The sequence below is a fragment of the Cariama cristata genome, unplaced genomic scaffold (assembly GCF_000690535.1).
Source record: "Cariama cristata isolate BGI_N322 unplaced genomic scaffold, ASM69053v1 scaffold8543, whole genome shotgun sequence".
Classification (NCBI taxonomy): Eukaryota; Metazoa; Chordata; class Aves; order Cariamiformes; family Cariamidae; genus Cariama; species Cariama cristata.
The window spans coordinates 42,082-51,665 of NW_009606616.1; the positions used below are offsets into that span (position 1 = coordinate 42,082).

At 52.0% G+C, this 9,584-nt stretch overlaps 1 protein-coding gene across 1 annotated transcript in view; it reads right to left on the reverse strand.

Annotated features, from left to right (window-relative positions):
• CLPB (ClpB caseinolytic peptidase B homolog (E. coli)) overlaps nucleotides 1-9,584 on the reverse strand; it is a gene marked incomplete at both ends in the record, with an annotated part of 68,697 nt that overhangs the window by 41,903 nt on the left and 17,210 nt on the right. The window lies entirely within an intron of this gene.

Below are 9,584 nucleotides of genomic sequence, written 5' to 3' on the forward strand. Positions count from 1 at the left end.
GGGCCTGTGAGCACACGGCTCTGCGGGAGCGGGGATGCTCCCCCGGCACCAGCACTGACCACTTACGTGCACGGTTGCAGGATCCCGGCCGGCAAAGGCAGAGTTATTATTTCACGCTGGCCTGGCTTTGCTCACGAGGAGTGAGTTACAGCCTTGTTCTTCACAAGACAAACAGTTCCTAACTGTAGCTAACGCGAGGCAAAAAGCCCACTGAAGACAGAGCAGCCTGTGGCTGTCATTTCCCCAAACCGAACGGCAACACCACCAGCTTTCAAGACAAAAGACACAGATTGTCCCAGTCCCCTGCAGACACGCCGTGCGTTAATAACGAGTGCCACGGACCAAAGGCTCCTGGGTCCTGGGCTGCTCTGTCCCATCGGCTGGCACTGCCGCACCAGCACCGCTGTCCCTCCAAAGCCCTGGCTGATGTTGAGGTACAGAGGCAGAGCCTGCAGAGATCAAGGGTGAGACAGGAAAAGCTGCCAAGGTAGCTTTAGAATAAACGAAATGATTTTTGAAGGGAACCAGCTCATGTGGGAACTTTTCAAGCGTACCACCTACTGCCTTGGGCCCTGGGGCAGCGCCTTTCAACCTGATCAATCGCCGGGGCTCCATGGAGAACCAAGCAAAGCAAAAGAATTCAGGAGGTTTAAACTCACTGTACAGTTGTATGTGAACCTCGGCTGGACATTTTTGGGGATCCATCTGTTAGAAAAGACCTCCTGTTCAGAGACCATCACCGCAGCAGACCTATGGCAGCTTGGCTTCCTCAGTTTTTCACAGTTTCCCCAGTTTTGCTCTTGCTTATGCTGGTGACTCCACTGAGCACGGTGAAACAACGGTGTCACCTTCTCGGGATGTGATCAGGCCCTGGTATCTCCTCTTTGCCCCCACACGCTGACTGCGGGGGACCTGGGAGGGCACAGCTGCCCGGTGATGGCCTTCAGCCTCTCTCTACAGGAACGGAGCCCTTTCCATCCGGGACACAACTGAAAACACTCCGAGACATGTTATGCAGAATTCAAACACGAGCAAGCCAGCTATAATTACAACCTGATTTTTCCTGAGAACACCACGAGCCCTTTTGCTTTCTGATGTGAAAAGACCACCCCTTGTAATGCTGGCCCTGTAATTCATTTACCCATCGTTCATCCTGCTCACAGTACCTGCAATTACCCTGTACCAAATAGGTGAGTGTGGAGCATCACCAACAAATGTACTGGCAAACCGAGTTCAGAGGTCTGGGTTCTTGCAGCTTCAGTGAAAATGTTTTCCTAAATGTATGTTCGTGCCTTCCTCTCCCTCTGTCCTTCTCCCTCGCCTCTAATTAGAGATGTGTGCACTGAGCTGGCTCGATCGCTCACACTTTACAAGACAGACTCGAACACAAGACCGAGGCATGCGTGCTCCAGCCTCTGCAGGTGGCAGGGGCGGCGAGGCTGCTCCGGTGGGATGCGGCTGGAGTCGAGACCTGAGCTCCGCTCCCCACTTCCCCAGCTATTCAGTCTCTCTGCACCTCTGAGACCATCAATCCCAGTCCAAGAGACTGTAAGCGCTGGGATGAGAACAGGGACCAGTGCCAGGGTCACACTGAGGGTCCCACGCAGGGGGAAGGAGGCAAAGGGTGTTTCGGAGCAGGCGTTTCCCACGCAGGAACAGCCTGGTCAGCCTGCACGCTGGCTCTAGGAGGAGCTGGAAGCAAAGGGGATTTCTGAAGATGGGAAGTAGAAAGCAAGGTGGTTGACGACTAGGAAAGCACTGGGGAGAATGAGACAGGTAACGAGGCTGCTCGGGTTTGGCAGGAGGAGAGGGGTCTGTCCCTGCGATGGGGATAGAGAGAGGGGGGTCCTGACAACGGGCAAGGGGTCAGTCTCTGAAGGAGGGAAAAACAAAGGTAGGAAATGTCAGACACCACCTACCTATGTGCATCAGGGAAGGAGTGCATTTTCATGCAACAGCAGCTGACGGCTCAGCCAGCCCCTCACTGCATGGACAGACACACAAAACACACCTTGGAAAAGCACTCGGAAAAGCAATTCAATATCCAAGAAAAATGACAGCTGAGCTGTTAAGCACCAGAGAAACCTTGCTTCTACGCGTCTTTCTGTGCCCAAGTTTCTCAGGTGTGTATGGGAGGAAGTGGTCACAACATTCAGATTTTGCATTTCATAAGCTCCAGCCCAAGGACAAGACGGTTCTTTTCTTTGTCTTGTCTAGCGTAACTTTAATTTATTACAAGGGTACCACAGCCCTGACAACGCTTCCCAGCACAAGGCTGTGAAAGGTAAGCAGCACTCCGCGCTGGGAGAAGGGACATCTCCCTGCAGGGCAGACCCCTCCACAGCAGTGCTGTCCCCAGGTTTGCAGCCCTTGGGCTGTCCCCAGGCTGTTCCCCCTTCCCCCTCAGCCTTGCTGAGCCTCATCCAGGGCACGGGACAGGACGTGGGGTCTCCCGTGCCCACGGGGCTGCCCGACTTACAGAGAAGTGGGCTCCAGGGGGAACGTCTGGACCAAGGAAGAGTGACCCTTGCTGGAGGGGGATCAGCTACGGGAACATTTAAACAAGTATCCACGAGTGCCGAGGGACCTGAGCAATGTCACTGTGAGGCCGCTCCTGATGATGGTTAAAAGGTCATGGTGATGGAGAGAGGCCCCTGAGGACGGGAAGAAAGGAAACGTGACGGTTATCTTCAAGGAGGACAAGAAGGAGGATCCGGAGAACTACAGACCAGTCAGCCTCACCTCGATTCCTGGGAAGGTGATGGAGCAACTCCTCCTAGAAACACTTTTCTAACAGATGAAGGACAAGAAGATGACTGGGAGCAGTCAGCACGGATTTATGAAGCGGAAAGCAGCGGATGTTGTTTATCTTCACTTTAGTAAGGTTTTCAACGCTGTTTCCCATAACACCCTCACAGACAAGCAGATCACATGCAGGCTAGGTAAGTGGGCAGTGAAGTGGGACTGAAAACTGGCTCAGAGGGTCATGACAAGCAGCAGTAAGCCCAGCTGGAGGTCTGTCACTGGTGGGTACAGCTGCTGAACAGCTTCATTAATGGCCCTGATGATGGGTAGAGTGCACCCCCAGCCAGTTTGTAGGAGAAACAAAACTGAGAGGAGGGGCTGATAACCCAGAGGGTCGTGCTGCCATCCAGAGGGACCTCGGTGGGCTGGAGAATTGGGTTGATAGGAACCTCATGAAGTTCAGTAAGGGGAACTGCGAAGTCCTGCCCGTGGGGAGGAACAAGCCCAGGCACCAGCACAGGCTGGGGGCCGATCGGCTGGAAAGCAGCTTGGCAGAGAAGGTCCTGGTGGGCACCAAGCTGACCGTGAGCCAACAATGCGCCCTTGCCACAAAGAAGGCCAAATCCTGGGCTGCATTAGGAGCGTTGCCACCAAGTTAAGGGAGGGATCCTTCCCCTCCGCTCAGCACTGGTGGGGCACATCTGGTGTCCAGTTCTGCACTCCCCCACTCCAGAAAGACATGGGCTTACTGGAGTGAGCCCAGCAAAGGGCCAAAGACAACGAAGGGACTGGTGCCTCTCATAGGAGGAGAGGCTGAGAGCCCTGGGATTGTTCACCCTGGAGAAGAAACGGCTCAGGGGATCTTCTCAGTGTGTATAAATACCTGATGGGAGGGAATGACAGAGATGGAGCCAGGCTCTTCCTAGTGGTGCCCAGCGACAGGAGAGAAGGCAATGGGCACAAACTGCAACACAGGGAATTCCACTCAAAACGTAGGAAAAAGCTTTACTGTGACAGATATTGAACGTTGGAAGAGGCTGCCTAGCCCGGAGAGGTTGTGGAGTGTCCATCCTTGGAGATGCTCAAATCCTAACCAAACATAGCCCTGGCAACCTGAGCAGGGGGCTGGAGGAGATGGTCTCCAGAGGTCCCTTCCAACCTCAGCCATTTCATGGCTCTGGGATTCTACAATGCCCCAGCACCTTCAAGGGGAAACACAACTCTCCCCTCAGCTTCCTCTTTGTCCCTCCTGACTACTACAGGGTATCTCTGGACCTAGATGCTTTAGTCAGGGGCAAAGATACCATTCTTCAAGGAGGGTGAAGTATGAGGCAGCAGCTGGATATGGTCAGAGGAACATGGGCCAGCAATGAAACACTGTTGAGCAAGCGAGGAGGCATCAGCAAGCTGCTTGCAATGTCTCCCGCAGACAACTGAGCACCGGAGAGGGCACCAGGGGAGAGAAAACAGCAGCTCTGCAGCGTCCAGGCGAGCTCCTTCTACGCGAACGCACTTGTTCGACACTCTGTCTGCGAGGCAGTGGTGGCTGATGTCCTGGCTGTCAGCAGATGATCTCTCAATAGCAACCGACAGCGTGATGCGCGGGGCTGGGACAGGCTGCAAAGGGCCTCGGCAAGGAAGGTACGCAGACTGTGCTTGGTTTAATAAAGGAGGGGCCACTCAGAGATGCAGAGAGACAAACAATTTCTGGTGAACCTCTCCAGCCTCTTCTGGTTTCTAAGCTTCTTCAAGCCTCCTACTGCTCAGTTCCCCTGGTGAGGGTCTGCCCTTCTTCATGGCCCCACTTCTGAGCCCCATGCCAGGTTTGAGATCATTAGAATATTTCAAACTCTTCTCCCCACATTAGCCCAATAAAGAAATATCAGGTACTTGCTGCTCAAATCTAAAGCTTGCAGGTATTCTTTGGACCTAAAACCCCACTGTGTATTTGTCACATGAGAGTAAAAAAAAGAAATACCAAACCCAAAACCCAAGAACATCAGTATGTCCCAAGAAATTAAACAAAATGGATCACAACTCATTCTACTGCAAAATACCCCGTACCCCTCACCTGCAATAGTACCGACAGCGTGAGAACGGACAGGCCCCTACGCATGGAAACAAAAGTGCTGCAGGTTGTGTCTTTGCTGCCTTTATCATCCCCTGGAATCCACCTCCTGCAGGGCTCCAGGTGCTGCATCCACACGGCCAGGAGGGCCGGGCTTTAAATTCAAGCCAAGCCTGAACTCAAGCCTGCTCCTAAGCCTCCTGCAGAGACTCGCTGGAGGGCAAGAGGGCTGGTAGCCATGTGAGCCATCAGGGAGGTCTGGTTTGACCATCAGCAAACGTCTGGAGCTAAGAGGAGGATGGAGGGCAGGAATACACTCACTGTGCTTCCAGACACCGGCCCGGGGGTCACTGAGCCCCAGTCCCAGTTCCCCATGGATCAGTGCCTGCCCGGGCGGCTCCTCTGGCTACGGGCATTTCAGCAGCAGGTTCTGGAGCAGAATCAGCCCTAGAAGGGTGCTAGTAGATGGCTGAGCTCTATGGCAAGGCTTCCCTATGGCCCGCAAAAAGCTGAACCTTTTAATACCAGCTATTTTGTGGCGCAGATTTAAACACCGACATAATAAAAGCTCCTTCTAAAATTGAGAGATTTCCATCATCAACAAGCCTTCCTTCCTCCAAGCCAAACACAAAGCCCTCTGAATCGATCGTGCCTGCAGTAGCAACTGGTGCACTCTGTGGATGCGAGCTCCCACCCACTCCTTCCCATAAACACCGATATTTATGGTGTCAGCTCAGGTCAGGAGACTGTGAAATGTCACCCACAACTGCCCGAAAGGACAAGAGAGCGGCGACTTCGTCTCGCGGTCTGCTGGGCACACACACGCTGACCGCAAGGCGATAAGGTCCTGGAGGGGTCAAGCCAGTCACTGAATGGGCCACAAAAGGCCAGGGAGGTGGGGTGAGGGGCAAGTGCATGGGGGCTTCCCTTAAAAAAAAACAACCGGTGCCGCACAACGGGGTGGTTGTTTTAGCAGAGAGGGGCCTTGGCAGTTAATGGCTTTGGCCCCGAGGGCAGGGCACCAAGCGAAGGAAGTGTGAGGAGAGTAAATGGACAGTTAGTAAAAAGGCAGGTGTAGGGAGCGCGGGGAGCCTGTTCCATGTCAGCAAACAGGAGACATCCTACGCGCGGGTGTCAAAGGCAGACGGCATGGGGAAATTATCCTGACAAAGGGCCCGGGGCAGGCACACTTTGAAAGGTGTTCGATCTCCACTTCTGAGACCTTCAGCCATGTATTCATCGCAGATTATACTAACAAGGATGCAGGGACCGACGCTTTGTTATCCCGCGGAATTGGGAGGAGGGGAACACCCCCAGTCAATGTGATGAAAACCTCGTGTCAGGCGCCAATCATGCAATCGAACTCCAGCCTGCAAAACTCACTGAAAGGAAAGGGAAGGGTCTGCTGTAACGCTACCAGCTCAGAATTCACCTGACAAAAAGGGGAGGCGTATTTTGATTTAGCAAGTAAATCGTCATAAATGTTCACCATAACTATGACTGCAATGGCTAAGTGGATGCTGTGGATGGGCTAGCCAATATGGATTAATCAGAAGAACACTGCAAACTCGGCCTCGGGATCCTACGACGACTCCGGTGTGATCTTTCGCATCGTGCAGCAAGTGGAGAATCATGTCAGTGGGCTGCTATGCCAAGAGTCTCAGCACTGGGACACGCTCATATCTTCGCAAGACAATGATTTTCACTCTGAAATGCATTCTTAGGGGAGACTCTCTTGAATCTGTATCCAGAAGGATTTCCGTGGGGCTGGATTAAGAACAGAATGGTGATGAGTGATCACCACACTTCAGTGCTATGGCTGGCTAAATTCAGAATTCTCACTTTGATTTGGTACGCAATCGCTTCAGTTGTACTCGAATAAACACAGTCCTACAGATTGTTATACGCTTTTTTCCTGAGACCCAAGCGACGACTTCTGAGCTCCACCAACAAAGAACTCTCTATGAGCACCGAGCAGCAGAAGTGGTCATTCACAAAGCCGGCAGTGGTTCCAGCACAGATACAGAAACAGCTTTTGAATAAAAAGAACAGTTCTCTCTATTAAGAGAGGCCTGTATTGTAACAGCACTCAGACAGCTGAGCAGGGGACAGATGTGGAAATGAGCTGGACTTGCTACTTGCAATTATTTATTCAGTATGGTGAAATTCTTTAGTGTTGGCTTCACTTATCTGCACCCATATTTTACCTGTACTTAGGATAACCAAGCAGCTGCCTCGGTACTTTCAATCAGCTGATAATACACACATCTTGCACAGAGACTTTCAAAGGCAGAAACAAGAAGCTGGTAAAAAATGTTATCCCAGCTTTTCCCCAGAGGGTACGGGGGCGGCTGCCAGCCCAGACTCAACAGACGGAGACAGAGCTCTCAGCCTCTCGCTGGCAGCTCTGCCATCGCCTTCTCTCACGACCACAACGTCCATCCGTTGCTGCCGACGCTGTGGCTGTGCCTGTGTACCGTCTTTTGTACGCTGGCATTTTAGGCGTTTTTAGAGAGCAAACACTGCTGTTGAGACTCACACCATCCCACACGTGGAATACTCCCCAGCCGCAAGAGCCACAGACTCACCCTGCTCAGACCTGTTCACAACACTGCTGCAACAAGGACTTTTCCATGCCAGCACTTCGACCGCATTGCCTCCCTCCCTAACACCACGGAGGCTCTCACACTCGTTGCACTCACCATCGAAGCCCTTCCTCGTCTGTGCATTCACAACTCATCGCTCCGCAGGGGAAAGCCCACTCCGCTCCTCCCGCAGGCATCCCTACCGACGATGTGGCATCTCAGAGGTCCTGCTGGAGCAGATTCTTCTGACCACCAGTGCCCTTGGACAAGCAACTGCTGAACACGTGCGGTTGGACTGTGCAGCAGACGTGCGGCGAGTCAGATGCACCAAGAAAGTACCACGTTCAGCGCTCCTGCAGTGCCTATATATGCTGCAAACATGGAGTAGGTCTGCCACGTCTGACAAATGCGCTGGACCACACATGGGACAATATTTTTGTCTGAGGACCTCCCAGTCACCACATGCACATACTCCCACAGCCTACAGAGCAGCTGTCTGCTTTTTCAGTTCCCTTCTCTGCAAGCATCCCCAAGGAACCTTGGCTAAATTCATTCGCAATAGGTTTTCTCTTTTTTTTGGGTTAATTTATGGCCAAGAGATAGGGTTCTGGTATCTGGCAGGCTGCCAGAGAAATCCTGACCCAGAGTTAACTGTGGAATTCAGTGGTATTGAATCTCAACCTTTCACTCTTATTTTTCTATTTGTGATAGATAACAAGCATATGGTATAGACGAGTATCAAGGTTCAATGTTCCTACAATTATTTTTCTTCTTCTCTTCTGGGGATGTTTAGCCTTCACGGATGCTACTTTCCATTATCTTTTTAGTTGCTTTCTTAAGGAACAGCCTTATGTGAGCCTGTCGTACAATTATCTGCCTGTCTGCTTCCCTGGAATTAACTCCTGAACTCCTGAGACGCCCACACCATGAAGATGATGACATTCCTAAAATTTTTTGCAAAAATCAGCATCTGGCCAGACAGATGCTAGAGAGTCTCTCCACGGCAGGGACAGGCTGACAGCGTTCAGCTGCTGTACACTGCATTTGGCAGCAGGCAGGAGGCTGTTGACAAGCACACACTTGAGAGCAGGCACATCGGTGCTTCTTGCCCACTCAAAGGTGCCCTAGGTGACCCTGCGGGGAGGAATTGAAATTGTTGTAGCAGGAGGAGTGCTAGGGACAAAGGGCACAGATCTGGAGGAGAGCAGAACTCCACCGACTAGCTCTGCGGTCTGCAGAACAACTTGCATCGCGGGCAGCTAATTCAGCAGCGCCGTGCAGATGCAGACAGACGTTCTGCAGACTCCGGTTCTGGGTAACAGCATACCACAGACGCAAATGTCATCCTGGTGAAGATCAGCAGGAGGGTAAATATAAAAAACCGTTGTCACGGTAGCACATCTCTATCCTGTTAGCCAAACGCATCTTCCTCTCTTCCTCCACTAGTGCTGATGAGCTTTTTCCCACCCGAAGAGGGTCAAGCATTGCAGCAGGTTGCCCAGAGAGGCTGGGCAGTGTCCGCCCTTGGCGGTTTTCAGGACCCAGCTGGCTAAAGCCCGGAGTTACCTGGTCTGGCCTCACCGCTGACCCTGCTGGGAACAGCAGGTTGGACCAGAAACCTCCCAGAGTCTCTTCCAACTCAAACTACACTATAATCCTACAAATTTTCATCTCTTCAGTATCTGTATGGGTCTGTAATCCAGAGCTGTGGGTACGTAAGAGATGACAGTGCAGCAGGACCCATGAGAGGAAGGGGTCTGTAATTTAACCGGGAGGACCAATAACTGCACAAGCTCATTTCTACCAATTCTCACAAGAGCTGCATTGCCAAGGTACCAATGGTACCTGAGCCTCAACCATTTCAGGTGGGTACGAGTACCTATCCAGTGCCTTGTCTACAGAGCAGATCCACTCCCAGTAAAGCGGGGGCTCTTTGATTCCATGCCACACAGGTACAAGAGGGATATGTCAGACAAGTAGAGTGCAAATTGCCAAAGGGAAACGTTCAAAATACTGAACAGAGAGACCAGGGGATGCATCCCCATGGAACTGCAGGAAGAAATGATTAAGATGAGAATAGCCACCAGAAGTACATGAGAAAATCCAATGGAGATGAATGGGAACACAGAAACTAAAAATAGATTAAAGCAAACAGTAAATCACAGCTAATCCTGACCACGAAAGAT